The sequence below is a fragment of the Protopterus annectens genome, chromosome 3.part0 (genome assembly GCF_019279795.1).
Source record: "Protopterus annectens isolate FY-2018-M chromosome 3.part0, PAN1.0, whole genome shotgun sequence".
NCBI lineage: Eukaryota > Metazoa > Chordata > Ceratodontiformes > Protopteridae > Protopterus > Protopterus annectens.
In genome coordinates, this window is record NC_056731.1 from 1,290,826,342 (window position 1) to 1,290,852,044 (window position 25,703).

Here is a 25,703-nt window from a genome sequence, read left to right on the forward strand (position 1 = left end):
TTTCTTTAGGTGGAACATGTCCATCAATTCTGGGTTGGACATGGCCTTGTATGTCAGGCATTGATCACTTCAGAGTAGGTGGTATGCAACTGAGTACAGCTGGAGTTTCTTCAGTCAAGCTGCATAGGGCATCGGCTTGAGGCCAGTGATAATCTTGGTGAGATACTTCTGTGGTCTTTCCAGTTGTTGCAGGTGTCTTGTAAGGTACATCCCAAATGGGGCATTGTACTCTATGATGGGTCTGATGAGTGATGCATAGAGGGGCCCAATGACCTCTTTTGATCGGGATGCAAACCCTTTTGTGATTAGGTGGGCCACATAGAAGGATTTTCTAACCACTTTGGCAATGTGATTATCAAAGGAGAGGTTACTATCTACTTGGGTCACCAGATCCCTTATTACGTCTTCCGTATTTAGGGGGCTACCACCTATGTGGTAGTTTGTGGGTACTTTGGTTTTTCCAAAGGGGATGACTATGCACTTTTTGGCATTTAGCTTGATGCCATGGTTTTGACAGCAGGTACCTGTCTTAGTGAGACCCTTTTGGAGGATGTCTGTGTCAGCCAGAGAGTCAAGTATAGCCCCTAGTTTGCAGTCGTCTGCGAACTTGGTCAGCCATAGTCCTCCTGTGCTTGCCTGTACCTCTGAGAAATATATGCCGAACAGGAAGGGTCCTAGGACTGAGCCCTGGGGAATGCCACTTGTAACTGGTTTAGAGTCAGACCTAGCTCCCGCAACTCTTACCATGTGGGTTCTCTCTGTGAGCCAGTTGGCAACCCATCTCATGACATAGGGGTTTATGTTCAGGCTGGTGAGGTTGTCTACAATACCTGAGTGGGGAAGGGTATCGAAGGCCTTTGCAAGGTCTAGGTAGGCTGTGTGGACCACCTTTCCATCATCTATAGCCTTGGTAACTGTCTCAAAGAAGAACACCAGGTTTAGGCGATATGATCTGCCCTTAACAAAGCTGAACTGGGTATAGTTCAGTGTTTGGAGGTTTCCAATGTCTCTGTTAATTAGATCCATGATGATGTGCTCCATAGCTTTGCAGACCAAGCTAGTCAGGCTTATAGGGTGATATTTCCTGAGGTCTGTTGTGGCTTCACCTTTGTGGAGTGGAATAACCATTGCTGTGCACCACTCTGTGGGCACGTAGCCTGTGGGGAGGCTGAGTTTAAACAGTGTGTTTAGGTGAGGGGTTAGTTCATCTTTGAGCTTGTGTAGGATGCAGCCTGGGACACCGTCCAGTCCCATTGATGCTGTGATTTTGGCTTTGGAGAAGGCTGTTTTAACCTGAGTGTCTGTGATTTCAGGGGCACTACATTCTTCTGGTATAGTTATGGGCCCTTTGGGGGGTGAGAGGGAGGTAAAGTTTGCACTGAACCTGTGTGCCAGGATGTTGGCTATATCGGTCAGTTCAGTGTATTTTGTGCCATTCTGCACTAACTCCGAACAGATCTGAGAATTGCCACTTAGATTCTTGACATAGTTAAAGAAAACCTTGTGGTTATCTTTGGAGTCCATGGCAATTTTTCTTTTGAAGCTAGCCTTGGATGATTTTATGAGTGATCATAGTTTCTTGCTGATACTGATCAGGGATGTCTTCCCTTCTTAGGATTTTACTCTTTTCTGTACTAGTTTCCTTCTTCTGTTGTACAGCTTGTTTATGGCAGGGGTCCACCAGACTGGTTTCCTTTTCTTGGAGGAGTGAATCTTGGTTTTATTTGGAATAGTATGATCCATGCATTCTTGTAGGTGCCTGTAGAGTTCATTAGTAAAGGAATTTGCAGCTTGGGGTACATTATCCTTTAGCATGGGGGCTTTGAAACTTCCCACCGTGGTCTTAAGTAAAGTAAAGTTTGCTTTTGAAAAGTTTTTCATGGTGGTTTATTTGACCAGGGGTGGTGGCAGAATGTGGATATCCAGAGTGATTAGTTTATGGTCAGATCTAACCAGCAAGGGGTTGACCTCCAGTGTGGAGCACCGGTCGCCCAATATGTTGTCACCTCTTGGGGGGGGGGGTGTTGACCAGTTGATCCAGGGTGTTTGAGTTTATAAATTCTAGGAAATGTTGGGCAATGGAGTTTGTACTTCAGTAGTTCTCTCAGTTAATGTTTGGGAAATTGAAATCACCCAATATCAGGGTGTTTGGTAGGACCTTTATGTTTCCCAGTGTTTCCAGGAATGTGGAGTGGGGGTCCTGGGACATGGTGGGTGATCTGTAGCAAGCTATAATTTGAATAGCAGTTTTGCCCATTGTTAATTGCACATGGATGATCTCTGAAGCATCGTGCTATGCCACTAACCTGGAGGTGTGGGTATCCTTGATGAATATGGATACTCCCCTGCCTTTTGTATTTCGGTCCGGGATTTGTGGCCGAAATGTATGGTATGAGTTGTAGCCTGGTAGAGCTGGGGTGCTCTCTGGTGCCTTAAACCAGGTTTCTGTTACTACACGTATATCGATTTTCTCCATACTGAAGAGTGCCTTGAGTGCATGCATTTTGAGGTTTAGACTTCTGGGATTGAGTAGCATTACCCTCAGCTGTTTGTTACTTGTGCTATTTACGGTGGTGGGTTTGTCTTTTGAGTCTTGCATAAGAAAAGCACTATGGAGGTGGCAAGAGGCTTGGCCAGTATTCGAAAGCCTAAGGGTGACAGGAGCAAGCAGTCTCTAGCAACGCAGCCTGGCTTGTCGAGCATGTCATCCCAGGCTGACAGACACTGGATCTCCTTTGAATGACACCAGAGGCTTAGCCAATTGTTGAAATTGATAATTTTTTCTCTATACCATGGTATCATTCTTGGTGAGGGCAATATGCTACTCAGGGTCAGGGTCATACTGGCCTGGGCTACATGATCAGAGAGCTCCTCCATGTCTCCTTTCATGTATTCCAAGGAGGTATGGCTCAGGTCATTCACACCAACATGGACAATGGCAGAGTCATATTTGTACTTGTTCTGGAGTGACCTAAGTGCTTGTGTTATGTGGTGGATCCTGGCATCTGACAGGCAGCTAACAGTAAACTTCTCCTTGTTCAGCCTAGTGAGTGGGATGTCAGTGTGCCTGACAATAGAGTCACCTATTACTAGTGTGTTGGGTATGTTATTTTGCCTTAAGGGCTGTGATTGTTTGGCACACTGGTTTTGTGAAGCATGTGTTTCATGGTTTGCGTTGGGAGTGGAGGTTGCTTGGATGTCTGCTTTGGAGGTCTCTGTTGTTTCTGCAGATTTTTATTTTGAGCTTTCGAGTATGTTTTCATGTATTTATGTGTGTTTTTTGCTGGTGCTGGTTTCATAGGTCTATGTGAGACTGGTGGTGTGATGCAAGTAATTCCCTTCTCCTCTTGACTGCCTGGTCCAGTCTTGGATTGAGCGAGCTTAGCCTCCAGTTTGGCTGTATAATTGCATCTCTTGCATGTATTAGTGTTTGGTGGAAGGAGGAGAGGGTTGTCTGTGTACATGAGGCAATTGTAACATTGCCTCAAAATGCCCAGATTCACCAGTTGGACCGGAGAGTACATCTGAAACTGCTCTTTGGACATGCCTGGACAGGTACAGTGAACTGTTTTACCGATTGGCTGGTAAGGTCGAATAGAGAGACTTGTCCTTTTCTACAGTATAGGGGGGGTCTAGTGCTAAGGGTTATTAGTGCTTGCTATGAGTTTTGAGCAAGTGCCGGTATGAGAAGTGAATGGTTTGAGTGCTTAAGTTGAAAGTTTGTCTAGTTCCAAGGGAAAATTTGAAAAGTAGACTTTGTGGAGCCGGGAATAGTTATACCCTACCTAACCGGCACTGCCTGGCACACAAAACCACGCAAATGCGGGTTTTATATCAGGGAAATGAAAGAGATAGGAATTAGCCGAAAATGGCCAATAAACTACTAATTTCTGGGCTTAAACCACTCCTCCAGGGACAGATAGGCTGCTCAAAGCTCCCTATCTCACAGGGAACAGAGAAACTTCCTTCTATCCAAGTAAAGTATGGGCAAACACAGAAACTTGTAAGACAGCCCTGAATTCAGCACTAACCTGAAAACTGGACTATACTAACTTAGAAAGGTGGGAAAACAAGTATTTTTTTTTTTTTTTTTTCAGAAAATAAAGCAGATACAATCAAAAAAACACTTTAAATGCACATAAATGGCTATCACACTTGAGTGTGTAGCCTGCAACAGTTAAACAGGTAATTTAAACACAAAAATGAGTTTGTTAATGCGCAGGCAGTAAAATAAGTACAATATGTAGCCGAAACAAGCTTTTTAAACCACAGAAACTCTTAAAAATCAGCATTTTAGGTGGAATTAGCTAAAGGCAGCAAGAAAATGCAGAAAAATGATACTTAATCACTCCAAAGTCTTTCTTTTGTCTCTCTGCTGCTGTAGAACTCTGCAGGGCACCAGGCAGGAGCTTGCTGAGCTGTATACTAGTACAAAAACCTTGCAAATGTGGGTTTTATAGCAGGGAAATGAAGGAGATAGAAATTAGCCCAAAATGGCCAATAAACTACTAATTTCTTGGCTGAAACCACTCCTCCAGGGACAGATAGGCTGCTCAAAGCTCCCTCTCTGACAGCGAACAGAGAAACTTCCTTCTATCCAAGTAGGGTATGGGCAAACACAGAAACTTGTAACATAGCCCTGAATTCAGCACTAACCTGAAAACTGGACTATACTAGCTTAGAAAGGAGGGAAAACAAGTATTTTTTTTGTTTTTCTGTTTTGTTTTAGTCATTAAATTTGAAGACTTTTTGGAATAACTAACCACTTGACAAGAACTACGAGCCTCTAGCTTTTTGGCATTTGCAAAATATGTCAAATATTTAGGCAAACATAGACATAATTTGGTTACACTATGTTAATTTGCTATCCTTCCACATTGAGAAAGAAACGTAGTGTCTGCTTCTGCACTTTCTTGTTTGCTGTTAACATTTGAAAATATTACAGTATTTTAGTCAAATGGATATGCTTTCTGGCTGCATTATATTGGCTAGCTAGCTGTCTTTTCACTTTGAAAGAGAAATGTAGAACCTGTTTCTATACTTTCTGCTTTGCTGGTCACTTTTTCTTTTTTTCTTTTTCTGACCTATGGAAGTGGTATTTATCGGACTTAGGTTCTTGAAGAGTTCATACTTCCTGGAAGAGCTGTGCATTAGTATGGCATGACCTTTAAACTCGCGTAAATGGTGGTCTGACCTTTAAACTTGCACAGTGCTCTTTTCTAAGAAACGTAAAGTGTAAAGAGGTTACAGCAGAGGTCATAGGTCAGAGTTACTTCTCTGGCTTCCTGTTTTTTAGAAGATTTAGAATGTTGGGATGGAAGGGAGATGTTTACATGCAAAGGAGGGATTTCCTGTATTTATTTGTTTAACTTTTTGCGAAAGTTTCAGTTAATGTTTTAGGGTAGCAGATTTAAAGGCACTTTTTTTGTTTGAAAGTTCACTGATGTATATCAAGTAGTTTACTTGCATGGATTTTTGTTGAAGGCTTTTAGAAAAGCAACTTTTGCTTCACCCATATTCTTGATTTGGTAAGAGTTTCCATTGTTTTGAAAGTTAAGTATTGCTGGATATTTCATCTCAAATTAGATTTTTTTGTTTAATAAGTAAGCGCAGTAAGGAGAAATTGATTGTCTTTGTTGTTTTACAGATAAAGGCAGGTCTTCTGCTATGGTTATTTTGTGGCCCTTCCAGACTACATATTTTTTTTATTTTTGGCTGCTTGCATAATTGTGTTGGCATGAGAAGCATTCATGATCCAGACATAGATTTGCTTAGGGGCTTCAGCTATCTGCAATTTCCTAAGCGCACCATGGATTCTTTCTATAGCAATGGATTGAACCAATTCCTTATTTTCCAGTAGCATTTGTAGGATTTCTTTAGTTATTGAAGTTATGTGTGCTGGCTCAAACTTTTCTGGGATGCCCCTATGAAGACATTGTTTCTTCTTGATCTTGCTTCTAGATCTATTAATTTCTGCTGAATCTCTTTCTCTGAGTTTTCAGTATTGCTGATGGACTTCTTTATCTCATCAAGTTTTCTTTCATTTGACAAGGTTTTAGCTTCATTTTATTCTAGTCTAGCCAGTATTTGCTCCAGATTGTTTCTGAAGGTTGATAGTTTCAGAGAGAAGTTTTGGATCTCTGCCTGGAGTGGTAGTAAAGCTGCTTTAGTTTCATCCATAAGTAAGGGATACTCTGGTTTGGTTTTCTGGGCTTGTTTTTGTGCTTCAGGCTGTTGCTTTGAGGTTTTCTTTCTTTTTGTACAAATATCCTTTCTGGAGAGGATATTAACGATAATCTGGTTTTAGACATTTGAGCATCCATTTGTTCCATTTCTTTTTACCTTAGATTATTTTCCTTCTTGGTTTTGTAGATTAGCTTTTTTATGGAACTGCTGAGGCCTAAAATACACGTGGCGGAGTCTCTGCACAGCACCTTTCAGACTCAGTAGTAAATAAGTCAGACTGTATTTACTTAAAATAAGAGCTTCTCTTTATTTTAGATTTGCTTATTATTGTAGAAAGTTTTATTTTGTATTATCTTATTGTGCACTGACCTTTTAATTTGGTTAGATTAGTATTTGTTTTGAGGCGCTGCTTGGAGTGCGTGCTATCTAGCTGGTGACCATCTTGAAAAAAAAAGTTTTAGGAATAGATTTTTGCCTGTGTATATCATGTGGACTTGCAATGTCAGGTCTGGATGCACCTAGACTAGGGAATGGAGTAAACCATCAGTTGCACATGCAAGAATGTTACCACAGTCCTTGTCATGCTGCGGTGAGGCACATGTTCATCTTAATCATGTCAGACTGATACTGGATTAGCTGCCATTGAGCTGTGGGACACGGAGTTGCATTTCTGATATGGTATGCTCACAGTGGAGCTAAATGAAAGCCAGCCACATCCAGCTGAGTGTCCATGGTCAGAGGTGGAAACTACAGTGACATTAGATGCGCATTGGCCATGTCTATGTGAGCATCCATGGCTGGGTGTGGAGACAACTATGAACATTGTGACAATCTCAGGAACTGTGAGCAGCATCTGTGTTAAGCTGCTGTGCATACTTATAGTATACAACTGTTTTCTACTGTTACCATGGCAGGTGATTGCCAGTAGCATCAGGGACACAATTACGATTGCCAAGTATGCTGCTATCCACTGTAGATCTTCCCACAGTCTATATAGTACAATGAGTAGCTCTTGCATGGTCTGATTAGTAGTTATCTGTGTCTGGATCACAGCTTTGCACATTCACTTTTGATAGTAAGGGTAACACAGAGGTTATGGAGTACTGTCAGCTATCAACATGCCTCTCTCCAGTGTCATGTGTGTGCACTTTGGAGGTGATGTGATCCTCTGATGTTTCCTGTGTTGGCACTAATTGCATTTCAGGTATGGAGCTGGCAGGGATGGGATGTTCTCTACTAAACACCAATGATGCTGGAGGTTCATCTTTTATCTCCACAGTATCCTCACCTGTGGAAGAGGGAAGTGCTCCTTGACAGTGTCAATGTGTCCTTTGGTGTCATTAGCATCAGCCTCTACAGACATGCTGACAGAACGCATATGCTGACAGGTGCAGGAACCTTTTCTAGTGGAGGCTGTGAATGCATATAAATAACATATCACTTTGAAAGCCACATATGATTCCCACCACCATGCAGCAGACAGGGTGCTGCATGCTAAGAATATACATAGTCTATGAACCCATACATAACTTGCAGTGCAGGTTATCCCTGTTGCAGGTCCAATGACTCTGACTGATAAAAATGTGGAATGACATGTTTGAGTAAATTATGCAGAGGTCCTCTGTAATGCCCTCTTGAATGGCTTTTGCCATTATTCACCTGATGCATCAGGCACTGACACATTTTAGGTGGTCTCAGTTCCCACCCTGATATTCCTGAGTGACATAAATTCAGATGTATATTTGTCAGCAAACTAATAAGATGTGCTAGGTAATGTCCTACAGGACTGGCATATTTCAATGCTCACTCAGGGTGTCCTCATCAGAAACTTGGGCAATCCTGACAGCTCAGTAAGTACATCCAGTTCATTACTAGGAATTAGTCCTGTCTTACTGTCACCGCAGAAGGATAGTAGAAACTCTTCCATGTAATGTTGGAGGTAAATCCCAGGTGTTGGACCTGTCATTGACTATGTCCTGGACTGTGTATTGACATAGAGGATCATATCATCAATGTATGACTGTGAGCAACAACCATTTTGATGTCCAGCACCTGGCCCTGGAGCATCATGTCCAGGCAGTTCCAGTCTACATTAGCCTTGTCTGGGATTCTCCTGCTACAGACTTGTATGGCAGGCAGCTACACATTGGTCTCTTTTAGAGGGAACTTTTCCAGGAAATTCGATCCCTTTGGTGCCAGTCTATCTATGGTACACCTGCGGGTACATAGGTGGATCAGTGTGGCTATGCAGTACCATCCCCATCAACCAACACCACTACTTTATAGCCACTAGAACCACTGAATTTATCACAGCTCTGTATGCTGCCACAAGGTAACTGTTTTGACTCTGTGCAATAGTGTGGCATCTGTGTGCATTTGTGACATGTCTGCTGCCCATACAGCTATACCAATGGGGCAGTGTGTGTCTGCTCCAGTGGAAGCTGGACTTCTCAACTATCCCTATTTTGTAGGAACGTTCCTATTTTCTGGTTTCCTTTACCCCTTCACACAATTATATAAATGTCCCACATCACTTGATTTTTGAAAATCATGTTGCATGCCCAACATACTAGTGGCAACAGTAATTTAAAGCAAGAGGACACACATTTTGCATCTTCCATTTTCTCAAGAAAAAATAAATAACCTTGTGTGGTAGAATTTTGCAATACAGTTAAGTGCACAAATTGTACACTCTCTTTGATAATGTGTTTATATTTTCCATCATTTTGTCTTTTTTTCGAACGTGTTTCTGAGTAGTATCCCGCATTCTTAATGAAAGCGGGAAGAGTTATGTGGTATTTCACATTCAAATTTTATGCTGATTAGACATCCAGATTTTCAGCTAGCTGTTCCTAATTTCCTAGGGTCTTTATTTCTATTTTCAATGGCTGCAGGCCATTAGGTATGGTGCAGGCCCAGCATCCCCATACGCCTGTCCTGCTGCCTGTCTGTTTATTCGTGTTCCTCTGCTCTTCCTGTCTGTCTGGATGCATCACACCAATATGACTTCTACCTCTCTTGCCTGTTTCTTGTAACCTGGCTGCTTGTACATCTCAATAGTACTACAATCTGTCCTGCTCATATTGAGCTCACTGGTTGCATGCCCCCCCCCGCCCCTCAAGACTGCAACTTATCCTGCCTGTTCCTTGTGCTCTTTCAGTTTGAACCCCACTCACATCATATTCAACCAATGTTACAACCCGTGCAGTATTAGCACACTGCAAGCCACATGAAAGAGAGGGAAATACATTTTTAAAGTACTATCAAAGCCAATTAATTAAGGAACATTAACAAAAAACTAATATATGTATGTGTATATGTGGTGGTGGTGCTGCGGTAGCATTGTCGCCTCACAGTTAGGCGTTGCGCGTTCGATTCTCAGTTAGAGCATCTTCTGTGTGGTGACATGAGTGAATGGGCATTCCTTCGTTGAAGGTTGTGCATTAGGCCCGGCAAGCCAGCACATAAAACTCTACTGCCAATCATTAGCGGACCGGAGTTCCGCTGTGGCGACCCCTAACAGGGAAAAGCCCAAAGACAAACAAAAAACTAATATATCATCTTGATTTGTTAACTGATCGATGCTAAAATTGTCAAGAATTATGCGATAAAACTCACTAGAATATCAGCTTGATGTGGTGGACTTTCTGGCATAGTAGTTGGTAAAACAAATGATTTTGATCGTACCCGTGGTGGTGGTGCTGCGGTAGCATTGTCGCCTCACAGCAAGACGTTGTCTCGTTCAATTCTCAGCTAGAGCATCTTCTGTGGAGACATGCGTGAATGGGCGTGCCTTTGTTGAAGGTTGTGCATTAGGGCCGTCAACTCAGCACATAAAAATCAACTGCCAATCATTAGCAGACTGGAGTTCTGCTGTGGCGACCCTTAACCGGGAAAAAGACGAAAGACACAACTGTTTTCTAAACAAGAGTTTACATTAAAAAAAATTAAAACCAAAATGTTTTGTGATGAAACTATTTTTGTGAAAATGGAGCAAGTGGTGTCCATACCTTCATTTTATTTGTCACATCACAATATAAATGAGCAGTTTTCTTCCTAATGTGACATCTTATTAGAGTTTATGTTGTGGAGTACATTGAAGTTTTCAGAATTTTAAGAGTTTATTTTTATGGAATGTTTGCCATATGTTTTAAGAGATAATAGTACTGCAAAGGCTTTCAGAAAGAGTTTGTGAAGTTTGTCAGAGTTTATCCATGGCTGTGACAATGTGCAAGGTAGGGTGCAGTCACAATTCATTAAGATCATGACAGTTCAGTGTTAACGTGTCCTTCTTACGAGTAAGCTTTCCAGCTGATCTGCAGCTCTAGGCTACAATTGCTTTTCCCAGACATATGCAAAGTGCAGAGTTCTTGTGACTATCAGCTGGTTCTACATGCTGTTTCTTCAAATTTTGTACTCCACATGTCATTAGAAATGTCTTGACTCACTGTTTAAGATTAGTGAGGAAACATTTCTGGCTTCTCATGCTGATTCGTGTTCTAAAATTTCATAACTGACATCATTTTATATTTAGCAGGGAAGCTTAATTTCTTCATCCTCTCAGAGTCTCAGAACCAAATCACTGAAAAATATTGGCTACTGGGCATGTACTATTCTTCATTAAAGTATTTAAAGCATGTATTGATTACTGTCTTAGTTTTGATTAACAACTTATGTATCATGCATACAACAAAGCATATCAAATGCAACATGTCATTGTAAAAGATAGACACCTATTAGTTTTAAGCAGACCAGTTAATCTTTAAAGCTTTTTGCACCTCTTATTTCTAAGTTCAGCATCTACCAGCAGGAAATTTGTACTTTATGAGGATGCTGTAAACTTCTTAGCAGGTATTTACCAACTAGTTGTTTCTAACCTTCTGTTTATATACCTTCCAGTTCTAGTTTCCTTAGGGATTTCTAGTTTCCTTAGGGATTATGTCCCCTTAGGTCATGAACCTGGTGTCAGATGGAGGGAAGCTACCAAATGTAAGGCTCAACAAGATTCTTCTGAAATTACATGATTTAAGAAATAAATAATTATTCTTCAGTAACAACCTCAAACATTATAATGGGGTATCTACAACCCTGTAAGTCTATCTATGTTTTTGCAGCTATTTTTTGCTCACCCAATTCCCACCTGACCATCATTGTGCAAGAAACCACAAGCACACTTCACAATCATTAGATTTAACCCTGAGCTACCAGCGTTTAAAGATGTTGGCAATTTATGTAAACAGAAGATGTCAAAAATTCTTCTCACGTCTAGCATTTTTGGCTTGACCATATTGTAAGATGATTATCTGAAGTACAAACCTGAAGAGCTAATATGATGCAACAGATGTGGATCACATCCACTGTCCTGAATGTACCCACTGTCAGCAGTCCATATCATGTAGAACAAATACATGTTTACCTCAATTATATCTGTATTTTACTTATGTAGGGAGCCATAGTGATAGAATTCTATTGGTGATAGAATTACTGTCACAACTATTGTCAGAAGTTTGACAGTTTTTCACTGTCACACTGAATAGGACAGAATGTATGATGATCTAGCTCTGGATCTAGCATAATTTTTATACATTTGGCTCATTCTTCTTAAAGATAACAGTCTGTTATATTATAGTTCATCCTAGACAGTGGTAATTATGTCCCAGTTTGGCAATGCTCCAAAAAATAAGATACATGTTGATGTTACCTGCATGATTTAGTGACAGTAGAGCATCAAAATCTGAACTTAGAAATGAGGTTTGGTAACAAATCAATTTGCCCAGGGACACCTTCACGTTAGGGTTAGGAGAAATAGTAATGGGAATTAAGAGGGTAGGGGAAGAAAGAGTTTTTTTGAGGGGGTGAAAGGGTTAAATGGGAAAGTAGGTTGATTGGGAGGAAATGAGGTAAATATAAATGGGTACAGAATCACATTTTGGTATGGACTTGCTACCCACCCTCCTTCTTGTTTGGAAGATTGGGGACTGTGTGTTTATTTTATAAGTTTGTGGAGGCAGAGAATAGGAGCAGGCTTGTCCCTCTTCTGTTCCCCCTTTGTTGGTGGATGTTCAATGAGTTTTGAAATGAAAGTGAGTAGTTGGACGCTGCTTGACAAATAAAAGTAAGTGAGCAGAGGTAAAGACAGTGCTTATTTGGTTGGATGTTTAATTCATTAAGTGGAAAATGAAAGTGAGGGATGGGACGTTTCTTGATAAGTAAAATCAGTAAGTGGAGGTAAGGAATGCTTATTTGGTCAGGGTGAGCGAGCTCATGCTGCCCTAGTTAACAGTTATATGGATGTTTATGCTGTGTTGGTGCTGCGGTAGCGTTGTCACCTCACAGTAAGACATTGTCCTGTTCGATTCTCAGCTAGAGCGTCTTCTGTGTTGAGACATGCGTGAATGGGCATACCTTCATTGAAGGTTGTGCGTCAGGGCTGGCAACTCGGCATGTAAAAATCTACTGCCTATCATTAGCGGACCGGAGTTCCGCTGTGGCGACCCCTAACCGGGAAAAGCCGAAAGACACAACAACATGCTGTTTTCACTAAATTAAAATATTGGTCAATAAGTTATGTTTATGGAAGTTTAATAAAGATTGTCAAATGTTATTTTGTGTAATGTGTATATTAAAGGAGACCGGACAAACTATTTATCTATTCATTTTAGGACATCTGATACAACCTATCAAAGTGGTTCTCTTTCATCTGCTTTGATAGTAAGTAATCATAAGGACTTAATCTTGCATGAAACTATGATTTTTTTTTTTTGGTTAAATTCTGTTCACACTTTCAATGCCATAGATCTTTGAGTGAAATTCTGAAATGCCACTGCTTCAGATTGTTGGCTGTTTCTTTGTCATACGTGCAATTTAATACTGTCTCTCAGGTCAGATAAGTCTGAAAGATGGGAAAAGAATTTCTTTTATTATCCCTTTCATGTTTTTTTAAATTTGTTATACTTCAGAGGGAGTATATTTATATGACTGAGGATGTAGGGTGAAGTGCAAAGGGATGTAGTCCCCTACAAAATGTTTTATTTATTTATTTATTTATTTATGTATTTATTTATTTTGTAATGCCTTGTAATTACAACATTACATGTATCTTTTTGTTTATTTTTCTGGTATTTCAGTTTTACAGTTCTTTGTAATGATTTTTTTATACTTGTTTCCTTATAGATGGATTTGAGTTCAGATGATGATTTACTATTATTACTTCCATGGAGGACTCCTGCTCTATTTCATTCATGAAGTCTAGCTTTTAATTTTATTCATCCAGTCACGGGGAACAGTCAATGTAAATATTAAGTTAGCATGCTTTTAATATGAACTTGACCATTCTGGTTATTTCCCAAGGATTGTACATTCACCCCCACCCCAAAAAAAAAAAACAACTTGAAATGAAATGGATAGTTTGTGCAGTTCTCCAAAGCATTAAATTTGGCTTGCATCTCAAAATTTTTTACACTGAAGAATTTAAAAGCAAAATTCAGACTTTTGCATTTTCAGAATATTATGTTCTTAGTGATAAATGTAGAATGAAAGACAAAAAATGTTCACATGACCTAGTGCATATTGATTGGAATCAATTACTATCTTGTTACATATTAGATAACCAATGTGTATATTCAATAAAGTGTAAGGAATAGCTCATTAGAAGCACTGTTTAAATTTATCTTTACTAGGCAGCTGACATTTTCCTAAGGTTAAATTGGTTAAAACTGAGTTTTTTCATTAAAACTATTTTTTCCCTAAACAACATTTGGTACTTTAAAGTAAGAAGAGTATGATGAAAACGTATATATAAGGGAATCTCCCCACATATATCCTAGCAATCATTTTATCTATCTATATGTATATATATATATATATATATATATATATATATATTTATAGATATATACATCTATATATATATATATATATATATATATATATTTATAGATATATACATCTATATATATATATATATATATATATATATATATATATATATATATATATATATATATATATATATATATATATATATATATATATATATACACACACAGAGAGAGCGAGAAAGATTATCCTGGATGAGAAGTAGAATGGCTTGCAAAATATGCTTTACAGAGTACATTTTTCTTGAGCAGATGGTGTTAAATTGATTGGAATGACTAACTGAAAAAATGTAAGAAAATATACTGTTATTAACCAGGTCTATATTAGATCAGCGAATGCTTAAAAAAGCGAACGTGGATTAATCGACCTTATGTAAGAGAAAGCTTACAATCTCGAACTGTCAGATCAGTGATTGTTTTCCTAGGGAAAAAAATCGCTGATCCAAAGCACATACACACAACACAAGAACACCAAACAAACAGAAATCCACACACATACACCTAAAATCTGACACCTAACCCTACAATAAACTATGCACACACCACTAACTATCCACTTACCTTAACCCAAACCCTAACCCAAAAGCCCATCACTATTGCGCACTCACCTCACCCGCTCCTTAACCCTAATTCACCTAAATCCACCCTAAACCTCATGTCCACACAATGGCACACATACCTAACCTGAGCCCTAACCCTAACTCACCTAACCCACCCTAACACTCACATCCACACAATCGCACACTTACCTGAATCTGACCCGTAACTTTCCACCACAGCACTGAAAATACTGAAGCAACAGAAATGGACAACCAAATTCTTTCCCTAGGAAAAATTTGAGTTTCTGTTGCTTCGATATTTTTAACTTTCACTAAAATGAGGTCGATCAATCAGCGTTCACTTGTTTAAGCATTAGCTGATCTAATATAGACCCTTATTAACCTACCCTGCACAAATGGTGTCATCTATTTTTAATAAAGCAGTAGGCTGATCGTTTCTATATATTTAGGTTCTTTGTCAAGCTTTAGAGTTAAGATTAGTTTAGCTAGGGAAAACATAGCATCCCAGATGATATCCTTGTATATTAAAATTAGAATAAAGTCAGTAATTAAGAAGTGAGTTTATGAACAAACTTTTTAACAGAATTCATAAGTGAGAGCATCAGAACATGGGGCATCATTTACAGATAGGGAACAGATTATTTTCTGAATCATATATCTTGATACCTTTCTGTATTTGCGTTCTAAATGAGTGAAACCAGAGGAAGATAGAGACCTGTGAATAAATCCTAAGCTTGCAGGAAGTCACTTGAACTTAATTTACATATGTTGGGCTTATTATTACTATCTTTATTATCTATAATTACTTTAAAAATGAGATTGATCAAAAATACATAACATATACATTGTGCATATACCCAGTCAATAAGAGCTAGATATTAAGGTAGAAGTCTGAGTAGTAGTATTCAGCCATCATTATCATCTTCTTCTTCTATTTTTTTCAGCTGCTCCTGTTAGGGGTCACCACAGCAGATTATCTGTTTCCATTTCTTCCTGTCATCTGCATCTTGCTCTGTCACACAAACCACCTGCATGTCCTCTCTCACCACATCCATAAACCTTATCTTAGGTCTTCCTCTTTTCCACTTACCTGGCAGTTGCATCCTTAGCATCCTTTTCCCAATATACCCAGCATCCTTCCTCACCACATGTCCAAACCAATGCAATCTTGCCTATCTGACTATGTCTCAAAACCATCCAGCTTGAGCTGACCCTCTAATATGCTCATTTCTAATCCTGTCCATCCTTGTCACACCCAATGCAAATGTTAACATCTTTTACTCTGCCATCTCCAGCTCTGACTCCTGTCTTTTCGTCAGTGCCACCGTCTCCAACCCATATAACATAGCTGGTCTCACTACCATTTGTAGACGTTCCCTATCACTCTTACTGGTACTCACCTGTCACAAATCACTCCTGATGCTCTTCTCCACCCTGCCTGTACTCTCTTCTTCACCTCTATTCCACACTCATCATTACTCTGAACTGTTGATCCCAAGTATTTAAACTCATCTACCTTTGCCAACTCTACTCCCTGCGTCCTCACCATTCCTCTGTCCTTCCTCTCATTCACATACATATATTCAGTCTCAGTGCTCCTGACCTTCATTCCTGTCTTCTCTAAAGCATATCTCCACCTCCCCAGGGTCTCCTCAAACTGTTCCCTACTCTCACTACAAATCACAATGTCATCTGCAAACATCATAGTCCACAGGGACTCCTGTCTGATCATGTCTGTCAACCTGTCCATCACCATTGCAAATAAGAAAGGGCTTGGAAATGATTCTTAAGGTAATCTTACCTTCACCTTGAAGGCATCCCTCATTCCTACCACAGACCTCACCACTGTCACACTGTCTTTGAACATATCCAGTACCACTATTAGATACTCTGCCACGCCCGACTTCCTCATACAATACCATTACTCATCTCTAGGCACCCTGTCATATGCTTTCTCTAAGTCCACAAAGACACAATGCAACTCATCCTGACCTTCTCTAGACTTCTCCATCTACACCTTCGGAGCAAACATCACATCTGCAGTGCTCTTTACTGGCATGAAACTGTACTGTTGCTCACTAATCATCACCTCCCTTCTTAACCTAGCATCCACTACTCTTTCCCATAACTTCATGCTGTGGCTGATAGTCTTAATAATTGGTACCAATACACTTCTTCTCCACTCCTCAGGCATCCTATAACTTTCCAAGATTCCGTTAAACAATCTGGCTAAAAACCCCACTGTCATCTCTCCTAAACACCTCCATGCTTCTACAGGAATGTCATCTGGACCAGCAGCCTTTCCATATTTCATAGCGTTGTTGCCTCACAGTAAGACGCTGTCCGGTTTGATTCTCAGCTATAGCGTCTTCTGCGTGGAGACATGAGTGAATGGGCGTACCTTCGTTGAAGGTTGTGCATCAGGGCTGGTAACCTGGAATGTAAAAATCAACTACCAATCATTAGCGGACCGGAGTTCCACTGTGGTGACCCCTAACCGGGAAAAGCCGAAAGGTACAACATCCTCTTCTTAGCTGTCCTAACTTCCTCTTTGCTAATCCATTGCATTTCCTGATTTACTATCCCAACATCATCCAAACTTCACTGTTTTTCATTCTCTTCATTCATCAGCCCTCAAAGCACTCTTTCCATTTGCTCAACACACTCTCCTCACTTGTGAATGTTTCCCTCATTATCCTTTATCACCCTAAACTGATGCACATCTTTCCCAGTTTGGTCTCTTTGTTTATCCAATTTGCACAGGTTCTTTTGTCTCTCCTTCATGTCCAACCTTTCATACAACTTGCTATATGCCTTTTCCTTAGCCTTCACCACCTCTCTCTTCATCATACTCCTCATCTCCTTGTACTCCTGTCTACTTTCTTCATTTCTCTGACAATCACTCTTCTTCTTCTTCACCAACCTCTTCCTCTGTATACTCTCCTGTACTGCCTCATTATGTTATCAATATGCAGGATAATGACAGCATCATAGCATTTATTTTACTTAGGATTGATGAAAATATGATTAAAGGTTTTACAAGCAGTTAGTAAAAAGTGATTAATATAGATACAAATCTTTTATACCAAGAATGACAGAAGCAGATTGTGTTAAATATTCATCAAGGCAATTCCTCTGTATAGAATGGGTTAAACCATTAATGTTAAATGAAGAAATAACCACCAGTTATACTAATCAAACATGTCCCGATGTGCCGTGAATTACAGGAAGAATGTGCCTCTACCTCATTCCTGCAAAAAAGGAAAATCCAATTTCCAAAATACTTTTTTAAAGAACTTGGGCATTTGAGTAAACTCATATATAAAATTAAGTTCACATCTATTTGAGATAAATTAAACATCCCTAAGCAAATGGACCTGGAGTTGTAACACTAAGAAATGTTTTTAGTGTTCATAACAAGAAAGGTAAAGGTCATTATGTTTTAACTGTAGCATGGCATGAAGCTTCAGTGTAAAGGATAAATAAAATTCTTTTTTTTTTTTTGAAGTAGTCTGTGAGCACTAGAAAATATTTTATTTTTAGTCACTTTGAGAGAAGAGTATAGTACTCCAAAATTATTGTCTGATTGACTATAGACCTTCATCTTTTGAGAGCTTCCTGGAAAACTGTATTACTTTCTGCTATTAAGTAATATCTAACTATAACAATTTTGTCGATGCCTGCACTTTGAAGGCCCAGAATGTAAATGTCAATTTTTATACTTTTTTCTGAAGGCTTCTTCAAATCTTTTAGAAGTTCAAAAAAGTTTAATACCAGAGATTTGCAAATGCTGGGGTGCATCATAATATTCAAGTATGCTTGTAAATTCATATATCTGAAATGCATTTCTAATAGAATTGTTTTATCATTATAAGGAATCATACTGCTGTGACGCTACATTTACTTTCTGGATATAAACTGAATTTTCATAATGCTGACAATGAAATTTATTAGATAAATCCTTCTGGTTAAAATGAAAAGACTGTATTTGCTTTTCCTGATCTAAAGAAAACAAGTACAGACTTTTACTTTTCTGCGATTGGGCCTCAAGACAGAGCTTCTAAAATCTCTATATTGGCCAGAATAATCTAGTAATTTAAGCATTATTAGGATGAGCAGATGATGTAATGTTTGAAACAGAGTCAACATTGTAAATTGACATTTCAATAATCCTGGTTCTCATGCTGAAGTGAACAGGCTAGCAGCTGACTATAAACTGGAATCCATATTCACACGCTGTGGATGCCCATGGCTTTTGTTAGACTGTGTGCTATAGGGAGTTGATTATGATGACTAGTGAGTTTTAAGACAGATAATAAAATCATTAATCATTGTTGAACAATGCAGCTCTGTTTGTTATTCCTGCTCTTTTTCAGTTTGTTTCTAAAGCCTTATGTTACTGTCTATTTCAGAAGAAAAATCCGATTGAGATGAGGCCATTTTCAAAGCACTGGAAAGTTACTGAAAGATTTGCCACTGTTGATTGGCTTTCTTGAACACAGGAATGCTGATATGGAACTGCTTGTGACAAACCAAAATGCTGCTAGCCCAGCTAGCTGGAATTTTGTAAATAATTATATGTCACTTGAAAATATTAATATGATTTATACAGAAATGTGACACTGCCAGTCCAGCTATCTGGAATTTTGTAAATAATCATATGTCATTTGTGAATATTAATATGATTTATATGCTTGTCTTACAAATGTATGAGAAATATATGTTATGTGTATATTAAACTACTGGTACAGAAGTGTGTGTTGAACTGTATGTTCTGTACTGAGCTTCAGGAATGTATCCACAGTGTACCCTACTGGAAAAGAACAGAATTAACTTGCAAACGCTAAGAAAATATGTGAATTGTTTTACAATTGTGTTTATCTCTCAGTTTCACTGAAGGAACTAGGATGTCTACAGCTAGAGGTTTCTTTCTATTGTCTTGAAACAGAAATAATTGCTAGGTTTAAAATGTAAACGTGTTTTACAATTTCTATTTCTAGGCAAACTTCTGAGAGATATGTACTTCTCACACAGAGATGCTAAAAATTATGTTGGTATCTGTTAGCCTGGGAACTGAAGGCAGGTAACAAATAGTGATGTCATCCAGCTGAACCAGCAGTAAAGTTTTGATATTAATTTGGGAACTGTCTTAGAGACTGCACATTTTGTATCTTGTCTTTGGACCTGAAAACATCCATTCAGCACTTCTCATCTGCATTTGCCTTGCTCTGTAAGCAATATTTATGTATAGCATTTCTTTTAGAGATAGTTAGGAATATAGTAAAGATTAGGCTAGATGTTATCTGTATTTATTTGAGACTGTCCTGCAATGTTGTTTTAAAATATTTCCTGTGATTCTGAACTCTGTAGTCACTGTGCTGAGTTATTGAATATTGTCTTGTTCTTTTATTATTTATTATTAAACATATTTAAAATGTTTAATTGTGGCTGATTTGTTTAGTGATATTAAGCTCTAAGGGTACTTGCATATACATTTGGTGACACTGTATGGGCCACTCCAATAGCCTTGAAAGTCTTGGTCACACTTACCAATTGGATAATAGTAACAACACACAGTAGGATTGGTCACCCTTTGGGAAGGGCCTTATAGTAGATGATAAAGAGTTGGTTGGTGGCAGTGATTACTACCTTTTAGTCTGGGCAGAAGGGAGCATAGCTAATAAATCTGTGCCAGCCTTTCCCAGGAGTGTGTGTGTGTTTGCATATAAATCAAATCTCAAAGTGTGAGTGTCAGCTACTTGGGCAGGGACATGAAGCACTAGCTGGACTGAGAGAGTGCTGAGATTTTGGCTTAACCACTCGGCTGAGATCTTAACCCTATAGCTGGGACAGTGGGGAATCTTATTGGGGATCAGGAGAGAGTGGGAGAGACCAGCCCCAGTCTAACTGTGATCTCTGTATGCTCTTAAGGGAAATTGTACTTTACTGTGTGTGTACTTGTCATCCTCCTAATGTGCATGTCCCTCACTGATGCTAGTGATGAGGACTGAGGCTCCTTGATTACTGGGCCAGTGCAGGGGTGTTGCACTGCTCTTCTAGGAATTAACTATTTTCTTTCTTTCTCAAAAAGCTCAATTGACAGTGCTGTTCCAGAATCAGATGTCTTCTTAGCAGCACATTTTTAATCATATTCATAGACAACATGAATTGCTTATGAATATCAGAGGTTTGACAATCTTCTTCTTCTTCTTTCAGCGTTTCCCAGTTAGGCATCACCACAGTGGATTATCCATCTGCTCATGATTGGCAGTGGAGTTTTATGGAGTCAAGTTGCCAGCCCAGTGCCCAAGCTTCCACGGAAGGCACACACACATGCATGCATTCTTGCCTAGGGCCAGTTTAGAGTACTGCTGCTGAATCAGGCAATGGCAACTTCACTGTACTGAAATATGCAATGCCAAAACCCCATAATATTGTAAAACATCAAATCCTGAAAGTCCTTACAGCTTGGGACTCAGAAATAAGCACTGCCATGGGTACTAAGAGGAGAAGGGGGGTGCAAGTCCCAGCAGGAGTTCTGTGTTTTCAGTGTTGTATGTTGCAGTACAGTGAAGCGACTTTGCCTGAATAGGTACAGCTAATGATGAACTTCTGATAACAATCCTAAAAGGAATATATGTATTTTTTAGGGTATTAGAAAATAAACATTGTTAGATAATTTGAAAAGCCCTCCATATGGAATGTGGTATGCACTTTTAACAAGCTAAGCAATGCTAGCATCCCTTTTCCCACATTAGGCAGATCCTCCGCTAACATTTGCACACTTGACATTCATGTGAATGACAGCATACTTGGAGTATAGCAGTAAAGTGAACAAGTAGAACAGAGAGGGAAAAGCTGCCCTGCACACCATAATACGTGTCAGTGACATAAGTGATACGATGAGAGTAGTGTGTCTTAAAACGGTCTCACTTTTGCAAAGACTACACTAATCTCAGGTACCATAAAGAAGCAGAAGTAGAACAGACAAGAAAATAATATGTGTGTGTGTGTGTGTGTGTGTGTGTGTGTGTGTGTGTGTGTGTGTGTGTGTGTGTGTGTGTGTGTGTATGTGTGTGTGTGTGTGTGTGTGTGTGTGTGTGTGTGTGTGTGTTTGGGTAATTATGTCTGAGAAACTATTGTGGGAGTTTGCATATTAGGAATCATTATGAACTCAGTCCAGTTATAGGATTTTTTTTTCTACAGACTGAAGGTGGGCCAGAAATGATCCATTCCAATCCAGAGCAATATAAGTGACAATTATTGTTGCTTAGATAGTTTCACACTGCAATATGCGACTGTACTAATATCAGTTGCAGAAGAACTTTTATGTAAACAATTATGAATTCATTAAACAGCTGCTACTTCATACAATGTAAATGTATTGATTTATTTGTTAATTATGTAGGAAGCTTTAGGCACAAGCAACACTATGGAATGTTGTGAATGCAATGAGGTGGTTAAAGGGCTTGGACAGTCATGCATTATGCAAGTATAAATCAGATGGAATTAGTCCCATGGTATTTATAAAACTCGTAAGTCGTGCACATCCATATAATGATCTATGCAATGGATTGTGAGCAGGATAAAGACTTTTACAGCAAGGTGAGTAAAATTTTATTTCAAGAACATGTAGAAAATCAAAAACGCACTTCTTACATGGTATATGTAAATGGGAATTCTTGTTTTATGAAAGTATTCAATAAAACTAATATGTAAAGCTGAGCTTAAAGAGTGAGTGCAAAATCAATACATTTTTTATTGATAGCTTTGTAATGTCTATTTGGTCAAAGGCTCTTTTGCAGTGGTGGCCTAGGGAGAAAAGCTCAATTAAAACATCAGCAGCCATTAGCATCTGGTAAAAAAAATTAAGCCATTAACGATTAAAGAGACAAAAGTTTTAAATAAACATTAATGAAGCAATGACTTATTTAGGAATCAATCTTATTTTCAGAAGACTAAACTCAAACAATATGCATTTGTATGAGGACTTACTTGCAGGCTTTCTTCTCTATCTGATTTTGATGAACGCCCATGATTTTTTACCTCATACTTTTTCTCTGTTTATCATAAAATGTGAGTTTTTTCAGCAAATTGTTGAGAACTACCATTACTAAATAATGATAGCCATTTCAGTTTCAGGCTATATTCCTTAGGAAATGCATGCTAATGCAAAACTTGCAATTTTCTTAGTATAGAAAAGCAATATTTAAAATCTATCCCTGATTTGGTGTTTTTGTCCAAAGTTGTTTTTTTTTTTTTGTTTTTCGGCTTTATCACTGATTCTTACATTAGAAAGGGTTAAAAGCTATTCTGGGCACTGCTGCAGGCAGTTAAATCAGTCCTAGCATCTCCAAAATTATTTTAGCAAAATATATAAATTACACTCACTAAACAGATTCACTTTTAAGTGAGATTTCTTTAACTTCAAAATGGCAGTGTTTCAACCATTATTCAGAAAATAACATTATATGCTTATCTGTAAAGTTCTTCCTCATTCTAATTGTTTATAATTTAAATGCAATTTGTATCCCAAAGTATGACTACTGTAGTGCCAAATGCCATACCACAGTGAGAGATTTGTGAACCTCTGACCTTTACTAAGATTATTGGAGGTTCTTATTTATTTGGCAGGCCTGCAAATTTTAATTAAGGCCTGCCAGATGCCTGAGTGAAATCCTCAGTAGCAAAAGAAAAAAAGAAAGAATAAAGCATACTTGAGTAAACTGCTGTTTGCATTTGCATTTCAGCTTAGCTCATCCAGGAATAAAACATGATGAGTGTGTTCTGGGAAGTCAGTTGTAAATGTAGCTGTTACACAATGCGGTATTTCCAGCCACAAGAATGTAGTGTCAAGCAAACTAGTATTCTGGGGCCAAGAGGACCAGGTGAAGAACTATGTTAGCCAGTTAACATTTGCCTTTAAACAACAGAATACATTTGTAGGATAGAAATGCATATGATTAGTGAAGCATGGCTTTACATTTCACTGTAATTTAAGCATGTTTAAATGCAAGTAGAGTCTGAATAGAAGAGAAACAAATTTTCACTATATAACTAAGCCCTTGTACAACACAATAGTTTAGCAACATAAAACATTAACAAATGAGGCACTAAAGTAAACCATTACCAATAAAACATTAATAGCATAGAAGTAGAGTTTAAGATTCATATTGTTACAATTTGAGACTTCTTCAGGAGTACATTTTTGCTTTTTTTTATCAATGCAATATACTAGACAAATTTGTTGGAGCTGGTTTTCAATTAAATTAAAATGCGCATGCATTATGTGCTGTATTACAAATATCAAAATTTAAGAAGCAAGTTAATGTAATCTGTCTATTGCTGCAAGCCACACAACATAACTTGTATATTTTAATCTTTTGCCCAGTCATCCTTACTTGGGCATATAGAATCATTGTAATTGCCAGTTAAATACAAAGAAGAAGAAAAAAAATTACAGAGTAGTAATAAAGGTATACTTTTCTATGATTTACTAACAGTATCCACAAATATTTACCATGTTCTCCAGTTCGATCCTCAGCTATGGTCCCTTCTGTGTGGAGTCTGTATGTTCTCCCTGTGGTCGTGTGGGTTTCCTCCCACATCCCAAAGACATGCTGTAGGTGGATTGGGTACTCTAAATTGGCCCTGGGTGTGAGTGTTTGCATGTATGTGCCTTCTGTGGAAGGTTTGGTGCCGGGCTGGCAACTCGACACTGTAAAACCTCACTGCCAATCATGAGCAGACAGGTGATCCGCTGTGGCAACCCCTAACCAGGAAAAAGCCGAAAGAAGAAGAAGATCCACAAATATTTACCATGTCTACAGTTACCCTACTCGACAAAAAAATTTCAAAATACCCGCAAAACTGTCTTGTGTGCAAAAAAAGTCATTTGGCTCACATTATTTTTCACAATAATATAGTTAGTTGGCAGCTGAGAGTTGTAAAAATATATTGACATCATATGTTTTACAAGAACTACCAGTCAGATCACAGCTGCTTGGAGCAGGAGAACATCAACATCAGTCACAGTCTCTCATGCCAACATGGCAGTGTGAGGAAATGCTGGATACTCTGAGTTCTTTGTGGGTACTCAGAATAAGATTTAAAATTCCAAGCATGTGTTTATTGTTATGCTTAGGCTATGACAACATGACTACATTTTAGGGGCACCAGGCACCAAGATTGCATGTAGTCTTTGTTGCAATGGCAAATGAGAAAGTGAAGGAGCACTGTAGGTTGTGAATCCTTAAGCTCTGAAATAAACACAAGGTAAGGAGTATTGCCACTGCAGCAAGAAGGTGGTTCCTAACATAAAAAATAATACTCACCATATCAGATGTATGCAAGTCTTATAAACCTAATGCGGTGGTCGAACTAATCTCAAGTATGTCTTAATTAGCTTATGTCTTGGGAGGCCACTTAATACAAGTAACTACAAAATTATCACAAGCTGATAAAACTACAAATTATAATAAACATTTTAGGGGCTCAAACATAGAAAACTAACAAAAAAAATCATGATAGTATTGCTGCTAGCTTGAGGGCTGTTGTTTTTCTTTCGGCTTTTTCCCGGAAAGGGGTCGCCACAGCGTAACTCCAGTCCACTAATGATTGGCAGTAGATTTTTACGAAATGCCGAGGTGCCAGCTTGACGCCCAACCTTCAACGAAGACATGCCCATTTACGCATGCATGTCTTTCGAATGCTACCCAACTGTGGGGAGGACATGCAGACTCCACACAGAAGGCACTCCCAATCCATGCTGAGAATCGAACGGGAGAACCTCTTGCTGTGAGGTAACAACGCTACCGCCATACCATTGCTGCTAGCTTGAGGGCTAAAAGTAATAAAATAAAGTTCTTGTTAGAGAGACCGTATAATTAACTAAAATATGACATTAACTAGGTAAATAATGTAAGCATGCTATAACAAACGGAAACAAAATGATTCAAAGCGCTAATCCACAAACTGGACAAAGCAAGAAAATAAAGTCGGTCTAAGCAAGCCCTGATATAGCATTTCAAAAAAAGCTTGAAGACTCTGAAGCACCTCAGATGTTGGAAACAGTGCGGGA